Source organism: Phocoena sinus, chromosome 6, assembly GCF_008692025.1.
Source record: "Phocoena sinus isolate mPhoSin1 chromosome 6, mPhoSin1.pri, whole genome shotgun sequence".
Classification (NCBI taxonomy): domain Eukaryota; kingdom Metazoa; phylum Chordata; class Mammalia; order Artiodactyla; family Phocoenidae; genus Phocoena; species Phocoena sinus.
The window spans coordinates 40,493,524-40,515,201 of record NC_045768.1 but is presented as its reverse complement, the minus strand read 5'-3'; the positions used below and the strand labels follow the sequence as shown (position 1 = coordinate 40,515,201).

At 38.7% G+C, this 21,678-nt stretch overlaps 1 pseudogene; it reads right to left on the bottom strand.

Moving 5' to 3' along the window:
* The window catches only part of LOC116754992, a 75,204-nt pseudogene extending 53,850 nt beyond the window's left edge, over positions 1-21,354 (bottom strand).
* Positions 21,355-21,678: the final 324 nt, after the last annotated feature.

Sequence of the window (21,678 nt, the reverse complement as noted above, 5' to 3'; positions counted from 1 at the left end):
TTGATAGTTTCTGGCCTTACATTTAGGTCTTTAATCCATTTTGAGAATATTTTTGTGTATGGTGTCAGGGAGTGATCTAATCTCATACTTTTACATGTACCTGTCCAGTTTTCCCAGCACCACTTATTGAAGAGGCTGTCGTGTCTCCATTGTATATTATTGCCTCCTATATCAAAGATAAGGTGACCATATGTGTGTGGGTTTATCTCTGGGCTTTCTATACTGTTCCACTGATCTATATTTCTGTTTTTGTGCCAGTACCAGTCTGAAGTCAGGGAGCCTGATTCCTCCAGCTCCATTTTTCGTTCTCCAGATTGCTTTGGCTGTTCGGGGTCTTTTGTGTTTCCATACAAATTGTGAAATTTTTTGTTCTAGTTCTGTGAAAAATGCCAGTGGTAGTTTGGTACGGATTGCATTGAATCTGTAGATTGCTTTGGGTAGTAGAGTCATTTTCACAATGTTGATTCTTCCAACCCAAGAACATGGTATATCTCTCCATCTATTTGTATCATCTTTAATTTCTTTCATCAGTGTCTTATAATTTTCTGCATACAGGTCTTTTGTCTCCTTAGGTAGGTTTATTCCTAGATATTTTATTCTTTTTGTTGCAATGGTAAATGGGAGTGTTTTCTTGATTTCACTTTCAGATTTTTCATCATTAGTATATGGGAATGCCAGAGATTTCTGTGCATTAATTTTGTATCCTGCTACTTTACCAAATTTATTGTTTAGCTCTAGTAGTTTTCTGGTAGCATCTTTAGGATTCTCTGTGTAGAGAATCATGTCATCTGCAAACAGTGACAGTTTTACTTCTTCTTTTCCAATTTGGATTCCTTTTATTTCCTTTTCTTCTCTGATTTCTGTGGCTGAAACTTCCAAAACTATGTTGAATAAGAGTGGTGAGAGTGGGCAACCTTGTCTTGTTCCTGATCTTAGTGGAAATGCTTTCAGTGTTTCACCATTGAGGACAATGTTGGCTGTGGGTTTGTCATATATGGCCTTTATTATGTTGAGGAAAGTTCCCTCTGTGCCTACTTTTGCAGGGTTTTTATCATAAATGGGTGTTGAATTTTGTTGAAAGCTTTCTCTGCATCTGTTGAGATGACCATATGGTTTTTCTCCTTCAATTTGTTAATATGGTGTATCACGTTGATTGATTTGTGTATATTGAAGAATCCTTGCATTCCTGGAATAAACCCCACTTGATCATGGTTTATGATCCTTTTAATGTGCTGTTGGCTTCTGTTTGCTAGTATGTTGTTGAGGATTTTTGCATCTATGTTCATCAGTGATATTGGCCTGTAGTTTTCTTTCTTTGTGTCATCCTTGTCTGGTATTGGTATCAGGGTGATGGTGGCCTCGTAGAATGAGTTTGGTTGTGTTCCTCCCTCTGCTGTATTTTGGAAGCGTTTGAGAAGGATAGGTATTAGCTCTTCTCTAAAGGTTTGATAGAATTCGCCTGTGTAGTCATCTGCTCCTGGGCTTTTGTTTGTTGGATGATTTTTTTTAATTAATTATTAATTTATTTATTTTTGGCTGTGTTGGGTCTTCATTTCTGTGCGAGGCCTTTCTCTAGTTGTGGCAAGTGGGGGCCACTCTTCATGGCGGTGCATGGCCCTCTCACTGTTGCGGCCTCTCTTGTTGTGGAGCACAGGCTCCAGGCGCGCAGGCTCTGTAGTTGTGGCCCACGGGCCCAGTCACTCTGCAGCATGTGGGATCTTCCCAGACCAGGGCTCGAACCCGTGTCCCCTGCATTGGCAGGCAGATTCTCAACCACTGTGCCACCAGGGAAGCCCCTGTTGGAAGATTTTTAATCACAGTTTCAATTTCAGTGCTTGTGATTGGTCTGTTCATATTTTTTATTTCTTCCTGATTCAGTCTTTGCAGCTTGTGCATTTCTACCAATTTTTTCATTTCTTCCAGGTTGTCCATTTTATTGACATAGACTTGTTTGTAGTAATCTCTCATGATCTTTTAATTCAGTTGTTACTGCTCCTTTTTCATTTCTAATTCTATTCATTTGAGTCTTCTCCCTTTTTTTCTTGTTGAGTCTGGCTAATGGTTTATCAATTTTGTTTATCTTCTCAAAGAACTAGCATTTAGTTTTTTTGATCTTTGCTGTCGTTTCCTTCGTTTCTTTTTCATTTATTTCTGATCTGATTTTTATGATTTCTTTCCTTCTGCTAACTTTGGGGGTTTTTTGTTCTTTCTCTAATTGCTTTAGGTGCAAGGTTAGGTTGTTTATTCGAGATGTTTCCTGTTTCTTAAGGTAGGATTGTATTGCTATAAACTTCCCTCTTAGAACTGCTTTTGCTGCATCCCGTAGGTTTTGGGTCATCGTGTCTCCATTGTCATTTGTTTCTAGGTATTTTTTTATTTCCTCTTTGATTTCTTCAGTGATCACTTAGTTATTAAGTAGTGTGTTGTTTAGCCTCCATGTGTTTGTATTTTTTACAGATCTTTTCTTGTAATTGATATCTAGTCTCATAGCGTTGTGATCGGAAATGATACTTGATACAATTTCAGTTTTCTTAAACTTACCAAGGCTTGATTTGTGACCCAAGATATGATCTATCCTGGAGAATGTTCCATGAGCACTTGAGAAAAATGTGTATTCTGGTGTTTTTGGATGCAGTGTCCTATAAATATCAGTTAAGTCCATCTTATTTAATGTATCATATAAAGCTTGTGTTTCCTTACTTATTTTCATTTTGGATGATCTCTCCATCGGTGAAAGTGGGGTGTTTACGTCCCCTACTATGAATGTGTTACTGTCAATTTTCCCTTTTATGGCTGTTAGTATTTGCCGTATGTATTGAGGTGCTCCTATGTTGGGTGCATAAATATTTACAATTGTTACATCTTCTTCTTGGATCGATCCCTTGATCATTATGTAGTGTCCTCCTTTGTCTCTTCTAATAGTCTTTATTTTAAAGTCTATTTTGTCTGGTATGAGAATTGCTACTCCAGCTTTCTTTTGGTTTCCATTTGCATGGAATATCGTTTTCCATCCCCTCACTTTCAGTCTGTATGTGTCTCTAGGTCTGAAGTGGGTCTCTTGTAGACAGCATATATATGGGTCTTGTTTTTGTATCCATTCAGCCAATCTGTGTCTTTTGGTGGCAGCATGTAGTCCATTTACATTTAAGGTAATTATTGATATGTATTTTCTTATTCCCATTTTCTTAATTGTTTTGGGTTTGTTATTATAGGTCTTTTCCTTCTCTTATGTTTCCTGCCTAGAGAAGATCCTTTAGCATTTATTGTAAAGCTGGTTTGGTGGTGCTGAACTCTCTTAGCTTTTGCTTGTCTTTAAAGGTTTTAATTTCTCCATCAAATCTGAATGAGATCCTTGCTGGGTAGAGTAATCTTGGTTGTAGTTTTTCTCCTTCATCACTTTAAATATGTCCTGCCAGTCCCTTCTGGCTTGCAGAGTTTCTGCTGAAAGATCAGCTGTTAACCTTATGGGGATTCCCTTGTGTGTTATTTGTTGTCTTTCCCTTGCTGCTTTTAATATGTTTTCTTTGTGTTTAATTTTTGACAGTTTGATTAATATGTGTCTTGGTGTGTTTTTCCTTGGATTTATCCTGTATGGGACTCTCTGTGCTTCCTGGAATTGATTAACTATTTTCTTTCCCATATTAGGGAAGTTTTCAACTATAATCTCTTCATATATTTTTTCAATCCCTTTCTTTTTTCTCTTCTTCTTGTGGAACCCCTATAATTCGAATGTTGATGTGTTTAATGTTGTCCCAGAGGTCTCTGAGACTGTCCTCAGTTCTTTTCATTCTTTTTTCTGCTCTGCAGTTGTTATTTCCACTATTTTATCTTCCAGGTCACTTATCCGTTCTTCTGCCTCAGTTATTCTGCTATTGATCCCATCTGGAGTATTTTTAATTTCATTTATTCTGTTATTCATTGTTGCTTGTTTCATCTTTATTTCTTCTAGGTCCTTGTTAAATGTTTCTTGTATTTTCTCTATTCTATTTCCAAGATTTTGGATCATCTTTACTATCATTATTCTGAATTCTTTTTCAGGTAGACTGCCTATTTCCTCTTCATTTGTTAGGTCTGGTGAGTTTTCATCTTGCTCCTTCATCTGCTGTGTGTTTTTCTGTCTTCTCATTTTGCTTATCTTACTGTGTTAGTGGTCTCCTTTTTGCAGGCTGCAGGTTCGTAGTTCCCGTTGTTTTTGGCATCTGTCCCCAGTGGCTAAAGTTGGTTCAGTGGGTTGTGTAGGCTTCCTGGTGGAGGGGACTAGTGCCTGTGTTCTGGTGGATGAGGCTGGATTTTGTCTTTCTGGTGGGCAGGTCCACATCTGGTGGTGTGTTTTGCGGTGTCTGTGGAGTTATTATGATTTTAGGCAGCCTCTCTGCTAATGGGTGGGGTTGTGTTCCTGTCTTGCTAGTTGTTTGGCATAGGGTGTCCAGCACTGTAGCTTGCTGGTCGTTGAGTGAAGCTGGGTGCTGATGTTGAGATGGAGATCTCTAGGAGATTTTCACTGTTTGATATATGTGTAGCTGTGAGGTCTGTTGTGGACCAGTGTCCTGAAGTTGGCTCTCCCACCTCAGAGGCACAGCACTGACTCCTGGCTGCAGCACCAAGAGCTTTTCATCCACATGGCTCAGAATAAAAGGGAGAAAAAGCAGAAAGAAGGAGAGGGGGAGGGGGAGAGGAAGAGGGAGAGGGAGGAAAAGGAAGAAAGAAAGAGGATAAAATAAAATAAAGTAAGATAAAATAAAATAGTTATTAAAATAAAATATAATTATTAAGAAAAAAATTTTTTAAAAAGAAAAAAATAAAAATTGGACGGATAGAACCCTAGGTCACATGGTGAAAGCAAAGCTATACCAACAAAATCTCACACAGAAGCATACACATACACACTCACAAAAAGAGGAAAAGAGGAAAAAATTATAAATCTTGCTCTCATCGTCCACCTCCTCAATTTGGGATGATTCGTTGTCTATTCAGGTATTCCACAGATGCAGGGTACATCAAGTTGATTGTGGAGATTTAATCCTCTGTTCCTGAGGCTGCTGGGAGAGATTTCCCTTTCTCTCTTTTCTTTGCACAGCTCCCAGGGCTCAGCTTTGGATTTGGTCCGCCTCTGCATGTAGGTCGCTGGAGGGCGTCTTTTCTTCGCTCACACAGGATGGGGTTAAAGGAGCAGCTGATTCGGGGGCTCTGGCTCACTCAGGCTGGGGGGAGCGTACGGATGCTGGGGGAGCTTACGGCGGCAGAGGATGGCAGGACGTTGCACCAGCCTGAGGCGTGCCATGCGTTCTCTTGGGGGAGTTGTCCCTGGATCCCGGGACCCTGGCAGTGGCGGGCTGCACAGGCTCCCCGGAAGTGGGGTGTGGATAGTGACCTGTGCTCGCACACAGACTTCTTGGTGGCGGCAGCAGCAGCCTTAGCGTCTCATGCCTGTCTCTGGGATCCGCGCTGTTAGCTGTGGCTCGCGCCCATCTCTGGAGCTCCTTTAAGCAGCGCTCTTAATCCCTTGTCCTTGCGCACCAGGAAACAAAGGGAAGAAAAAGTCTCTTGCCTCTTTGGCAGGTCCAGACTTTTCCCCGACTCCCTCCCGGCTAGCTGTGGTGCACTAACCCCCTGCAGGCTGTGTTCATGCTGCCAACCCCAGTCCTCTTCCTGTGCTCTGACCGAAGCCGGAGCCTCAGCTCGCAGCCCTGCCTGCCCCGGTGGGTGAGCAGACAAGCCTCTTGGGCTGGTGAGTGCCGGTCGGCCCCGATCCTCTGTGCGGGAATCTCCCCGCTTTGCCCCCCGCACCCCTGTTGCTGTGCTCTCCTCCGCGGCCCCGAAGCTTTCCCCCTCTGCCAGCTGCAGTCTCCGCTCGTGAAGGGGCTTCTAGTGTGTGGAAACCTTTCCTCCTTCACAGCTCCCTACCACTGGTGCAGGTCCTGTCCCTATTCTTTTGTCTCTGTTTTTTCTTTTTTCTTTTGCCCTACCCAGGTACGTGGGGGGTTTCTTGCCTTTTAGGAGGTCTGAGGTCTTCTGCCAGCGTTCAGTAGGTGTTCTGTAGAAGTTGTTTCCCGTGTAGATGTATTTCTGGTGTATCTGTGGGGAGGAAGGTGATCTCCACATCTTACTCTTCCGCCATCTTCCCCCAGACTTCATTTTAAAAGGGATGAGGGAAGAAGTTTAAATTACAGAATTTTTCATTTTAGAAAAGAAAATAATGGTAGCTTATATTCAATGAGTATAATGTTTACGAAGATGCAACACACAAACACACATTTTAACTCCATATACCACTGTTATGACAGCTGCAGGGTGAAAGTGAAAGGGAGATGAATCAAGAAGAAACGGACAAAGAAGAAAGGAGATAAACAGAAAACAGGAGGAAGAAACTCTTGAGAAAAAAGCAGAAAAGAGAGAGGAATAAGAGATGGAGGTATAAACAAACAAGAAGAAACAGATTGAGTATACATCAAAAATGAGAGGAAGAGGGCTTCCCTGGTGGCGCAGTGGTTGCGAGTCCGCCTGCCGATGCAGGGGACACGGGTTCGTGCCCCGGTCTGGGAGGATCCCACATGCCGCGGAGCGGCTGGGCCCGTGAGCCATGGCCGCTGAGCCTGCGCGTCCGGAGCCTGTGCTCTGCAACGGGAGAGGCCACAACAGTGAGAGGCCCACGTACCGCAAAAAAAAAAAAAAAAAAGAGGAAGAGAGAAAATAAAAAGTGGATTCATTGGTTCTGAATTATTAGAGGAATGGATGGTATATATATTTTTTGGCCTCAATTTCAGTCTGGTTATGCACTTTAGAGTGGTTTAAATTGCTATTTCTGTCTTCTGAAGAGTAATTACTGAGCACAATTCTTTAATTGCTCTTTACCAGGAGTGTTTCTGAGGCCCTTCTCTGAGTGGAATCACTGTGGCAGCCTGTCAGAAATGGTGGAGTTCTCAGATTTATACTGCCCACTGTCATGGCAATTTCACTTTTGAAAACAGAGTTTGCTACAAGGGTCTAACTTTGCCGTAAATAAAGTTGTGGCACTTTGGAATCTTCACATTTATTGCTAGGTGGCCCCTCAAATACCAGGTGGAGTCAACACCGTGGGCAACCTTTTTCTTATTAATCTTGAGACCAGCACATGTAGAAAGATACTATCAGGCTCTATCACTTCAATTCTCAGTTTACGTTTGATGATGTTCCTATGTTATACCTCTCATTCTCATTCTAGTTTTTGTGTGTGTGTGTTTGTGTGTTGACTGAAAAAATACTGACTTAGAATTGAAATAAAATGGCAAGGAGTGTAAGATTTTTTAAAATTAAGTCCCCCAAAAGAAAGTAGAAAATCTCCCAGCCATTGTGAATTTCTTTTTGTTTTGATTTGTTTTAGCATTATTTAGTCATGGAATTAGTGATAGAGCTAGGTCTTTTTTATTTTTCTCATTTCAACTGAATTTTTATAACAGTATATGTTTTGGCTTTTAAACTATAAGTGAATTTCATGTTTATAAATGTGAAGAAGTAATAATTAAAGAGGAAAGTTTAAACACTGTACACATAACTCAGCAACACAAACTTTGCTCTAAACTGCTCCTTCCTAATACTTTGCATTTCTTTTTTTTCTTCTTTCTGTAAGCTAAGACATTGATATCATTCAAACATGAAGGTGAGAAAAAGACTAAATTTATATTTTATCTTAAGAGGAACCTTTGGTGTAGGTCCTCTAAGGAAAAGCAATATTAAGGAGAAAACAAACAGAATTTTAAAAACCTATGATAAGCAGACACAATGCAGGCAATAGAAGGAAATTTCTAAAACGCAAATGTTTAATTTCTTCTGAGACATGAGCTGCACCTCTAATACAAGACTAAACTACTGTGAAAGAAGAGCATTCAGAAAACAAGAAGAGATTGGGAAAATTTTTAAATCTGATAGGTAAAATTTAAAATTCAATAGATGGATTAAAAGATAAAGCAAAAAAAATCCTAGAAAATTAAATAAAAAGATAAAAAGAATAAAATACATGAGAAAAAAAAAGATTATTCCAGGAATTCCAGCACAAGGAGTTAGAGAAAGGCCAACAGAAAATATAAGAGAGAAGAAATTATCAAAGAAATAATGTAAAAGCATTTCTAGAGCTGAAGAGTATACATGTTTGTACTGGAAAAGCTCATGTTGGAAATAAATTTGCCAAATAAATGCATAAACTTAAAAAAAAATCAGAAATTCTAAAAACAGCAAAGAGAAAATCCTAGAAGCTTCTGGTGGGAGGAAACAGTCATCAAAAAAATGATCATATATTATAAAATAGAATTCAACTGCCATTAGATTTCTTAATGAAAATGTTGGCTGTTATAAAATAAGGAAGTGGTGTCTTTAAATTCTGAGGGAAAGTATTTTCAACCCAAGAATCATACTCAGGCAAGTTATCAATAGGGTGTGAAGTGAAAAAATATTTTTTTTAGGTATACAGGTTCTTAACATTTATCATTCTTGATTGTCCTCTTAGGAAGCTACTGTAGGATATATTTCAGCAAAACAAGGGAGTAAACTAAATATGAGAAGGACATGAAATCTGGTAAAGGGTGAATCCAAAGTATTAGTGCCATGGAGTTCCAGTGTGACTACTGTACAGGAGACCTAGCCAGCAGCTGGTGAGCACTGGAGCAGGGGGATGGAGAGCTGCAGAGCCAAGGTCTTCCAAAAACAATCATGGCCAGTTTTAAAAAGGAATTTGGTTTAGTCAACTCAAAAATTTCAAATGCCAGTAGGCATTTGAAAGATCTTTTGAAATATTTGCAAAATGTAATGACTCCAAGTGAAGCTGAGAAAATAGGGGGAAAAAGGCAATTATTAATTGGGCAAAATGTAAGAAGAAAAAGTGCAATAATAATATATACTATAAAGTCATATTAAATAATGTAACCCTTATTTTCCATTAAGAAATGATATTAAACTACACTGGGAGACTGAGGAGAAGGGACGTTTATGTGTGTGTGTGTGTGTGTGTGTGTCTGTCTGTCTGTCTACATGCTCATGTGTGTATTTGGGGGCAGAGTGAATTTAACTCCCATAACAAAAATAAACTGATAATATCTGATGTTGATAATCAAGAAAACAGTAATGCAAGTCAATTATTTTAAAATATTGTGATATTCTCAGGGTACATGCCCAGTAGTGGCAGTGCTGGGTCATATGGTAGTTCTGTTTTTAGTTTTTTAAGGAACCTCCATACTGTTCTCCATAGTGGCTGTATCAACTTACATTCCCACCAACAGTGTAGGAGGGTTCCCTTCTTTCCAGAAGGGAACCCTCTCCAGAATTTATTGTTTGTAGATTTTTTGATGATGGCCATTCTGACTGGTGTGAGGTGATACCTCATTGTAGTTTTGATTTGCATTTCTCTAATGATTAATGATGTTGAGCATTCTTTCATGTGTTTGTTGGCAATCTGTATATCTTCTCTGGAAACCATAATTCAAAAAGAGTCATGTACCACAATGTTCACTGCAGCTCTATTTACAATAGGCAGGACATGGAAGCAACCTAAGTGTCCATTGACAGATGAATGGATAAAGGTGTGGCACATATATGCAATGGAATATTACTCAGCCATAAAAAGAAACGAAATTGAGTTATTTGTAGTGAGGTAGATGGACCTAGAGTCTATCATACAGAGTGAAGTAAGTCAGAAAGAGAAAAATAAATACTGTATGTTAACACATATATATGGAATATCTAAAAAAAAAAAAAAGCTTCTGAGGAACCTAGGGGCAGGACAGGAGTAAAGACACAGGCATAGAGAATGGACTTGAGGACACGGGGAGGGGGAAGGGTAAGCTGGGACAAAGTGAGAGAGTGGCATGGACTTATATATATTACCAAGTGTAAAATAGATAGCTAGTGGGAAGCAGCCACATAGCACAGAGAGATCAGCTCGGTGCTTTGTGACCACCTAGAGGGGTGGGCTAGGGAAGGTGGGAGGGAGATGCAAGAGGGAGGAGATATGGGGATATATGTATATGTATAACTGATTCACTTTGTTATAAAGCAGAAACTAAGACACCATTGTAAAGCAATTATACTCCAATAAAGATGTTTAAAAAATAAAGTGTGCATTCATTATTTGAATATAAAAATTTAAAAATGATTTTTTAAAGAAATAAACATAAGCCACTTCTGGGTGTAATATTTTCATCTGCTAGTAGAAGTGTAGGTCATTTGATGCTGTCAGTACTACTCATGGTTTTGAGAAAAAATACGCTGTATGTGCTTAAGAAAATGATCCTGACTCATACCTTAACTTCTTGTAAATGACATTCTTGAAGAAGGAAGAACTTTGTTCTAGCCTAAGGAATTGGGTAAAGAATTTACAGTATTTGAATGTATGGCATCTGCCCAGAGGGTTGTATAGTTTTCAGACTTTGAAGAATTTGCTGCAGGTATTAATTGAATTGGTGAATAATCTTAACCAAGGTGATTACAATTCAAATATTGATGTATCTTTAATTCGTAGCATCAAACTAGCCCTGAGACAGACTCGTGTGTGTGTGTGTGTGTGTGTGTGTGTGTGTGTGTGTGTGTGTGTGGAACGAGGAGGGGCAGATAGTGACAGGAATCGCAGAACTTCCCTATACCCCAAGGATTACTATTGTTGCTTCTGATCTCTATGGCTTATGGATGAATTGTATTCTGCTCCATAGCATTGTTTCCTTTGGGGCAATGCATTATCAGAGGAAAGTGTCTCTTGAGTCATTAAATTGGTCCAGTGGCTCCTGTCTTTTGAGGTTTACCAGTTATTACACTGACAACATTTCTGCGTCATTTCTAGTTTCTCTTTGTTCTTACCCTCCGTGGTACCTGGTTTGCTCAGGTCCCCTCCAGCCTCTTTCCAGCACATTCAGAGCAGCAGCCACAGGGGTGAGGCCCCACAGCAGTACATAGAAAGCCTAATTTACACCCTCTCTCTTGATTCGGGGTTCAGCTTGAACCCACCTCTTAATCATGACACAGACTGCTTCACCCGCCTCACAAGATTTCTCCTTAATTCTTCTGCTAGGTGTCTTTATTATTTTGATTGTTAGCATAGCATTCTTGTTTGTTTGATTGTGCTTTAGCCTTGCAATTATGATTTTTTTCTTTGAGTACACCATATGCTCTGACACTAAAAAAAGGGTTGCTGAGTGTCAAGCGCTCTGGGAATACTTGGAGGTCAGTGGCTCTCTAAAATGCAGCAAGCACCTGTAACATTGATTTGCACGATAGGTGTGCTTTTAAAACAAAGTAGATTCGTAAATGGTCTCTGTAGGGATAGCTTATTTTATGCTTTGGGAAAGGGAGAGTACTGGAATGTTGAAGATGACTGCATAAGAGGTATCCAGTTCCCTTGGGGGCTGAAGGGAATTGTGGAATCAGTCAACTGTTCATTAATATGAAAAATCCAATATCAGTTTTAATCAAAACCACATAACCGACCTTCCTTTTACAGAATACCTAGTCACAGGGCCAGCCAGTATGTTTGTTTCGCCTTGTACAAAAGCTCCAGTCCTTGCTGACTGATTGGGTAGTGACATTTACCAGTATTAACCTAATTCAATTTAATCAAATTCAATCAACAGCCATGTACCAATTACATTGTGCTGAGTACACTACTTGCGATACAGTTTGACTACAACTCAGATCCGGTCCTGGAGGAGTCATAGTCTAGTAGGAATAAACATATGGCTAATTAAGCATCACAGTTGTGGCTGATATAGGAAAGTAAAACACTGTGACTATTATAGGGGCAACTTTTTGTACCTGGAGTTAATGTGCTTGCAAATGTATATGCAAAAGCTTAAAGTTTTTATTTTGAAAACTTTAAAAATGCCTTTTCTACTCATGTGTCTCTTTTCACCATTTTCTAGTGATTTTGGATTCTTTAGCTCACTGAGTAATGGAAATGGTAATGGGAATGTTAATTCATTTGTGTGAATGTATTTTCTGGAGTAAAACTTTATGGGACCAGATGCTAGATCTCTACTCAGGAGCTTCCTTTAACCAAAAACTACTGAGCTTCAGTATCCAATCCACGATGCACCCCTGGTTCTTCCTGAGTTGCCATTGTCCAGAAAAGCATCATAACCTTTGTGTTTTCTTCTTGAAAATCAGCAGTGGTAAGAGTAACCTATAAAGCAATTACATTGGTCTCTGAGTGCCAAAGGGTAAACCTCTCCAAAGCCATTTAAATTAATCGAGAAGGCAGAATGTTAATAAGTCAATATGGTGAATAAGCAGGGGAAAAACTGGGTCTAATAAGTGGAATAACGCTTTGTGCAGTGTGACTTGAATGTGGGATGATATGCTTGGCCTGATCAAGTCAGCAACTAAATATAATCAGAAAAAAAAAATTGTTGAAAAACGTTTCCCTACTTCTCTTTGGTGGAAAAGCACTGTACAGAGCACATTCAGAATTAAGAGGCTTGTGTGTATTTAGCTTAATTAAATATTTAATCAAATGTCATCTACCTATTATTTCCACTCTGCAATTTTCCATAACACCCAGAAGAATTAGCTAATTTTGAACATTTCTGTTGACTTTCTTGAAATTGAACACTATTGCTTTATGCTTCTATCCATCTTTTGGTTGTCCCCAAATCTGTCCCTCCTTCATCACCTTCAGCTTCACTGGGAAAACCGAGTGAAATTAGTAATCACTCACAGCATTTAGAAGCTCAGCTGACCTGAATGAAAAGCCCAGGACCCATCCAGGTTGAAAAATGAAATTGCTGTGCCTTGTTGTGGTTTTCACATATTTCTACCTCGCTCCCTGAAACCGCTTCTTACTCTTAATTAGAAGGAAAATGTGAACAGATATATTATATAAGACAGTGGAATAGGGACTGGGCACCAGGTCGAGGCCATTTAATTAAAAGGTGTAAGATAAATAGACTGTAAAATTCAGCTAGTCCTATATAAAAGTAGTCTGCTTAGCAGAATTGAATAAGCTAAATAAACATGTGAATTTCCAGAAGAGAGGGAAAACAGCTTTGAAATCTTATCAGCTTTATTTTTACTTTTAGTTTGCTTTAGGTTCAAGATCGCAGGCTCAGCACAATGTTTTTAAAAGAAGGAAAAGAAGAAAAAAAGGAAAGGAGAGATGGAAATAAGAAAGAAGTCAGTCCCATGAGTATATGGTTTCAGATTGCTATCAAAGAACGTTGTTCTGGTTTGCTTGTCTAATATTAAATGGACATCAGCATAATTTTCAGTAGTTTGTCAAATTATTTCAATAGTGATTAGGAACAAGAACTGTCTGGACTGTGGCTTCACAATAGCTTGAGCTAGATTTGCAGTAACAAAGAAGCAATGTTACAGAGAGGAATTTTGCAGCATTTGCTAGGGGGCACTGCAAGGCTATCTTTGCCTTGTTTGTTCCTTTGAGTTGTTAGTGGTTGGTCCATTTTAATTTTCTGTGTTTCCGTGAGAGATGAAGTATCACGTTAATTATGGAGTTTTCAGCTTCATAATGGTTTTTATCTAACTGCTTTTGTTTCCTGTGCCCTTCAAATTCTATGTTTTCTGGTGGGATTTGGGTAAATTGAAAACAGTAGATTATAGTAGGGGTTTGTTCTAGGAAATAACTGAATCCAGCTGCCACTATGAAAAGTGAGGTTTGTTTTCCCCTAAAATAGGCCCAAGCACATCCCAGAGTTTGGTGTTGAACATCCAAATCTTGGACTTCGTATACTGAGAAGCGTTCCTTGTCCTTTGAAGTCGGTGTGAGAGATTTCTGAAAAAAGGTGCTCTCTTCCCTGTCATCAGCAGGGCCTGGTTCACCCAGGGCCACAACGTGATTAAATAATAAGAATATTAAAAAGCACCTGAGGACAGGAGAGTCCCATCAGTCTTGGTTCAGAAATTTTACTTTTCTGAGGGGAAAAAATAGTCATACCCAAGGCAGTGCTGCTTTTACCTCAGAGCACCATAATTGAACCAGTTTGGGTTTCTTCTGACGGCCGTTTGTCCACGGTAGAGTTCTCTTAACTAAATTGCATTAGATATTTTCATGGCCCAGGTAAAGCCACTCAGCAGTTAAATTCTTTAGAAACTAAGTGAACAACTTTCACTGTAAATGCTCCAACAAGAGGCAGACAGAGAACACTCATAGGGTCAGCAGAAAATGGAGAACTCTTAGCTTGGATATCTGTAGTGATTTCAGACATACATAGCCTCAACTCAAGTTATGGAGGGTTAAATCAATGATCTGCTTGCAAGATCAAGCAGCTGTCAATAGATTCTGCAAGGGAAGGGCCACCCACATAGCGTGTATTGTAAATCAGTCCTTTTCAAACCTTTAAAACTCAACTCACTTCCAAGAGGCCCAGTTCTTAGGGTGGCCGCTCTATGATGACCAATGGACACGTCTCCAAGGCATAATGGAGACATCTGGCTATCACTTACATTCAGATTATTTGGGTGGCTAACTGCTACCCACCCAATATCTATTTCTCATTTACTTCCTTCCTAGCACAATCCCAATTTTACTGGGTGTGTCGAGTACCCAGCTAAAAGACTACTTTTTCTAACTTTCCTTGCAGCTAAAGTTTCCTGTGTGAAACAATTCTGACCAATGAATTCGTAAGTTTTTGTTGGTGCTTCCAAGAAATCATTTAAAATGGGACAGACTTGGCTGGCTTGTCCTTTAGCCTTTCATCTTTTCCAGTATCCTTTGTTTCTGGAACATAGATTCAACCGTGATGCAGGGTAAGAACCATCGTGTGACTATGAGTTTACAAGGACATGATGGGATGGTGAGCTCAGTGATAGGAGTAGGACTCCTGGTGCTGTCACAGAGCCTCAGGCCGGCACTGGACTAACTAATTAGACTTCTCATTACCTGATAAATAAACCCCCTGCCTTATATAAATCACTGATATTTCACTTTGCCCTCTAATGCAGCTCAAGTAAATTCTTACCTGATACACACACCTTACAGCAAAAATATGAGCAGCTGACGTAATAAGCAGTCAACTTTAAATTTCTTCAGTTTATTTTCTTATGAAAAATTCATTTTTTATAATTTTTATTATATAAAATACCATGTTTTTTTTTTTTTTTACAAAACATACTTCAAGTAAAATTGATGATCCAGGTAGTGTTGGGGCATTTATCCTCTGACTTCTCATAGCATGTCCTGTCACTGTTTATTCGTTATGGAAAATACAACATTGGAACAGAGTCCAGGAAATTTGCCAAAACATATATCCCCTAAAAATGCAAGGAGTAGGTTAAGCTTAGTATTGTCATATCTAAAATGGGAGTAAAAATACTAAAACCAACTCATCCTCAAAAGGAATAAGTAAAATGAAGCTAAATCACCAAACACTGTGTCTGGCATATAATAAATACTAGATATTATTTGTATTAGACAAAAGACATGTAATAGACATTTCATATATACAGTTGCATACCATTTTATTTTACATGAAACATTATAAATATAGTTTATATTATAGAAGTTGAACATCATATTCTACCTGGGGGTGTATTATATGTCATATACATTTAAATACTCATTAATAGTCATCCAACAATGTGCCAGGCACCGTTCTATATGTAAGTGAATGCAGTGGTGAACAGGATGTCTTGACCAAGTTACAGTCTATTATGCTACAGAGAATATACCTTTGAATCTGTAATATACTGAGTACTCATCAAAGGATTTGAATTGTAATATAAATTGACTCTCATAAATGTAGATAAATTGCAAAAGGCAACTTCTATACTTCTTTTACAAAAGGTCATTTGCCCAAAATGCCAAGACCTAGCCACATACTTCACCGTATCTGTAATAACACAGATAATAGCACAGATGATAATCTGAACGTAAGTGGTGTCTAAAGTAGGACTCCAGCATGCTTGGGAGACATCACCACAAGAGAAGTGCCCTCAGAGGTGGGTCTTCTGGACATGAAATTATTTACAGTCCAGGAATTCAATGTCCAAGGTGCTCGTGCCACCTGAACAGTGTGGTCACAGTTTTCAGTCAATTTCCTGTGTTTTTTCTCAAAAATAAAAACTGGATCTTACAAAGAGGAAACATGGTATTAATCATTAATAATTTCATCGAACATTTTCCAGCCTTCTGCCTTTCAAGCATGCATAGGGTTGCATTCCCTAGCACTCTTGTGTTTGGGTGGAGCCATGTGGTTAGTTTTGGCCAAAGAACTGTGTATGGAAGTGGTATAGATCACCTACAGGCTAGGATATTTAGTAGCTGATGTGGGTGAGAAAGTGAACTCTTTTTCCTCTAGCACCATGACCTACAATGTTCAGGTCGTGGAGGTTGGCTCCTCTATCAGCCCAAATCTCTGTGTGATTACAGTGTGCAGAGTCCCCCTGTCAACCCATGAATAGACATGTAACATGAGCAAGAAATAAATATGGTAGTTCTGGGCCATGTGGTGTTGGTGGTTATTTATTAATGCAGCATCACCTGGCTTTATCCTATCTGATACTGACATGGTCATTATATCTGGATCATCCTTAAATCTCTGTTGTTCTCAATTTCTATGTCAAATCCTCCTCAGTTTATGCTAATCTTATTTTCAAGTTACATCTTTAATCTGTCCTCTGCTTAGACCAGGCTATCATTATCTTTTGCCTGACTCTGTTACAGTCTCCCAGGTCTCTTCCTATCTACCCTGTGACTCTCAAACTATTCTCCATTTTGTAATGAGAATGATATTCTTATAAAATTAATCAGTCTGTCACTCCCACCATAGTTAGTATAAAATCAAATTCCCTATGACGTTCTAGCAGACCATTAAGCAGACTCACCCTGTGCAACATGCCTAATTTTATTGTAGTCCAGTTACATTATTGATCATTTGGTTCATTAAAGACACCCGTTTTTTTTTTTCCCTACCTCAGGGCCATTGCTTAAACTCTTCCACCTTCTTGAATTCTCTTCCATGCTGTCTTCCCTCCAACTAGAACATAAATCAATAATGTCAGGGACTGTGCCTCCTTTGTTCAACGTTATAACCATGTGACTGCTAGTCCCTGCTACATTGCAGGCATTAATGCATTTCTATTGAATGAAAGACTGAAGAATAAAAGAAACAAAGCAGGAAGTTTCATGAATTCTCCTGAGGATTTGAAAAGTAACTATTACACTGATGAGAAAATTTAAATTAGAAATGGGGCATTTTAAATCAAAGTGCCTCAAATCAGGTACATATACTACACGGAGTAGTCCATACCAATTGGAATTGTATTAAGAGCCAGGAGCAATCTAAATTAAAAAAACCAACATGAAGATCAAAGTCATATTCAGAGATAGCCTCTAAACTCATGAAGATTAAAATTGATCATATAAAATGTAATTATCAATCCAGATTAAATATGTTTTATGACAAACGTAGCTTGAAATCCTTAGATATCAAACAGATGGCACATTCCGTTTGTAAGGCTTCATAAGTCACCTGCTGCCAAATACAGAGACTGGCTATGTTTCAGACCTAGAAAAGACATAGTATATAACTGATTTACAAAGAAAAATAATCTAGGACTTTCCATTAATGAAGAAAGTATCATTTTATGACTGATCTAGATTTTGTATGGTAGATAACAAAAAGAAAGAAACAAAAAGGGCCAGTGTAACAAAATATGAAGGAATATTTAAAGGATGTTAAAGCCATTTGACAATGAATTTATACAGTACCTGAGGAATCACAAAATTGCCTTCCGGAAAAAACGTTAATTCTTCTATATTCACTGAAGCTGCTGAAATGGAAACCGACTTCTGATTGAATATCCCTTTCTGATTAAAAGGGAGGTGGTTTAGAGGCCATGAAGTTTAATTAAAAATGGTACTAGATTGAAAGTCAAGAGAGCTGGCTATAATCACAGCTCAATCTTAAACACATGACCTTAAGAAAGGTATTTTCACTAGGTCTTGGTTTACTCAAGAGAAAATGAAGAAAATAATATCTATACTCCAGGTCTGCAATGAAGATTGAATCAGGTAGAATATGCAAAAGTTGCTAGCAGAGGACTTAGCTTATAGAAAGTATTTCAAAAATTTCCTTTCCTTGGCCTAGGTGGTTTAGTGCTATGCATGATGAGGTGCAGTATAATTAATTTTTAAAGGTATTATGCGTTGGGCAGGCTGAATTGGAGAGTATGCTTTGACCTCCCAACAGCATTGGGCACAAAGAACAGAGATGGAGGGAGGATTATAAATGTGGGTACTGAGGAGCAGTAGTAACCAAGTGGTAATGCTAACTGTAGAAAGATCGTGATGAATTCAGACTTCATTCAGGCAAATGTTGATATATAAAGGAGACTCATCAAGTGAACGGGGCAGGGTAGCCAGGGATTCCAAGTTATAGTCAAGGTGGAGACTATTAGGAGTATGGTTCCAGGTAATCAGTGTGAAATTAGCCAGTGACTGAGAAGCTGGTGAAAACACTGAGCAGGCATGTGAGAGCTGGGTAGAGCATCACCGAGGGCTTCTTTCGCAGAATGACAGGGGCACGTCAAACTCAAATTTAGAATGACTGGATCAAAGTGTTTGTATGTTTGTAATTTTGATAGATTCTGCCAACTTTACCACCTTAGAGAGTTCATGTGATTGGGTCAGTGTGTGTGTGTTTCATGCTAAAATGATTTTTAGCCTCTTTGTATATTCTTTTGGAGTTTAGATATCTAAATTCACTAACACAGAACAGGTTATGTCCTGTACATTCTAGGTAAGCAATGTGAAATGTATTTACTGAAAATCTGTAAAGTCAGTAAGTTAGAATGCCGTACCAGTAACTTTGATTTCTTTTAGGGTTTCACAGTAGGCCCCAATTCCAATTTCTTTCAGAATAACTTTGTCTAAAGCTTCTGGAAATGCTATATGGAAATAGAATTTAGAGTGCTGAGTTTTACATGGTCTCAATCCTTCCTCCCCAAATCTAGTGTATCGTTTTATTCAAGATTGATGAAACATATCTCGTTCCCGTTATCTATTATTTCCATGATGTAAGACAACTGAAAATTCACTTTTGTTTTCATTTTCTTCCTCTATCTTGGGAAAATTGTACATTTCCAACTTGCTGGGAGATTTAGCCTAATCCTTCAAGTCAAGGTAGGGAAAAATATCTACATTCCAACTTAATCTTATGCCTGGTCTTCTGCAAAGCCTACCTAATCTCCTTGTGCCGCCTGTGTCTGTTTTTAGTCTCTTTGACTACACTTCATAGTACTTACTGCAAACTGTAATTCTATATTTATGTGTGTATTTCCTTTTGAAAAATTGCCTTCTCAGAACTAGAATACAAGTCCCATGTAGTTAGAGAACGTTTGCTTTATTAACCACCATGCACCAATTCCAAAAACTTTACTCAGCCTGTAGTAGTTATTAAAACATATTTATTGAATAAATAAATACATTCCCATACTGTCAGATATCTTAAAGCACCTCTTAGGAATAGATTGCTTATTGTATTATGAATGATTTACTTCAAAGTCTTTCTACATATTCCTCTGTTTTTCTCTTTAAAATGCATCTTTCTAAAACCCAGCAAATTTTATTACTTCTCTTAGCTGATAATGATCATCTGAGTTTCGTTTTTCCATTTTGGATAATTTCCACATTAGTTAGAAAGCAGTGAAACAAAATATTACTATTTTCTCATGCTGAAAAGCATGAGAATACAATACTTTTATTCTTCCACTATAGCTATTGGTAAAAATATAAGGCAATGTTTCAGTTCAGTAGGTTTCTCGGACTGCCTGGTAAATGCAATCAGTATTTTTTGGGGGGGTACTTTCTGACATATACACAGAGAATAAAGTATAAGAGCCTATCTTTAAAAACTCATTGTCCAGTAGGATGTAAAAACCTAAGGGCTGTGACAGCTGTCACAAAAGACTAAAAGACCAACAGAAAATCCTGAATTCAGCACACCTAACTTTATTTGACCTACCGCAGTAAGGGAAAATGCAACTGTCACAGTCTTGGTAACACCTCAGAAGGGGAAAATTGGGGTGGTGGGGAATATTTGTATGATTTTAGAATTTTAAAGAGTAATTGTAAGGTCGGTCTTGCAAGGAGGGTAGCTGGTTGGGACCGGGCAGAGTTTAGGACATAATTGCTTTGGACTGGTATGTACAGAGAAGCAAGAGTCTTGAAGTAAGGTATGATGAGTAAGCTTAGTCTCAGTAAGTAAGCTGTTCCTGCTTGCTCAGTCTTACCTTGCAGGAGCAAGTATTCTCTGGAGCAAGAACCTAATGTTACTTTGCTTATTCTCAGTATTGTTTAATGTAGTCAGAGGAAGTATGCCAGTCCCAGTATTGTTTAACACAGGAACAGAAAACTATTTTGATATCAGGTTTCAATCCTTCCTTTTCCTGATTTATCAGCTTTGGCTGGAGAAGAGACTATTATCATCTGATCACATGACAAATCCACAGCTGTATCACAGTTTGATGTTATGGTTACGTATAAAGTTTCTGATAATAATAATTTCAACTTTTTTTTTTTTTTTTTTGGCGGTACGCGGGCCTCTCACTGCTGTGGCCTCTCCCGTTGCGGAGCACAGGCTCCGGACGCGCAGGCTCAGCGGCCATGGCTCACGGGCCCAGCTGCTCCGCAGCATGTGGGATTTTCCCGGACCAGGGCACGAACCTGCGTCCCCTGCATCGGCAGGCAGACTCTCAACCACTGTGCCACCAGGGAAGCCCCCTCAACATTTTTAAGTCTAAGATTTTCTTCTAGTTTTTGGGAAGATAATTTATTGTATTGTTTGATGGAGCCACAGCCATGAAACAACATTTAAGACTCTGGAGGTTACGCAGTTGAGCACTGCAATACAGACACATATTAATTTGAATTATTATCAGAACTATGGTTCACGTCTAAGCCAGCAACAGAGTCCTCAAACTCTCGAGAATAGATCAAATCCCACACCCACGTGATCTCCAAAATTATATTTGGATATTTCTTGTATTTGTCTGGTTTTGGCATCAGGATAAAGTGAAATAATAGAATGAGTTGAGAAGTATTCTATCCTCTTCTATTTTTTAGAAGACTCTGTAAGGAATCGGTCATGTTTTCATTAACTGTTTGACCATAAATTTCTTTGGAGTTCAGCCTCACAGCAATCTGTACACTGTACTTTTTTTTGTTCATCAACTCAGAAATCCACAAATGTATCCAAAAAATTTATCCACAAAATTCTACCTTTCTGAAGCTTCATCACGTACTATAGTTATTACTTTCGCACTTTCTGGAGCAGTGTCACATACAAAACAAATTTCCTCTTCGTTTTCCTGAATGTAAAGTTTTGTTGATTCATTAACATTGAACTCATTAACATTGAACTCGTGGTAAAAAGCACAGTAAGTCATGCCTAAATGAAGCTTATCTAACACACATTTTCTCTGTAGGGCACATCACAGCCTTCTTGTGCTTAGGAATACTAGACAGCACTTCAGCACTACACTTGAAGGCCATTTAAAACAGCAGAACCATCAACAAAAAGCACAAAAATGTGAAAAACTTGGCCGTAAATATATGTCAAAAAGAGACTTGTCTACAGCATGAGAGATGACACAACAAGGCAGCATGTTGCCTGGTTTGACCACAGCTAAGAACCTGTGTGTTGGGTGGCTCAGATTTTTCATTGCTTTACCTAAGTCTGTAAATGACTGTGAAAATGCCCTGAGTATCCA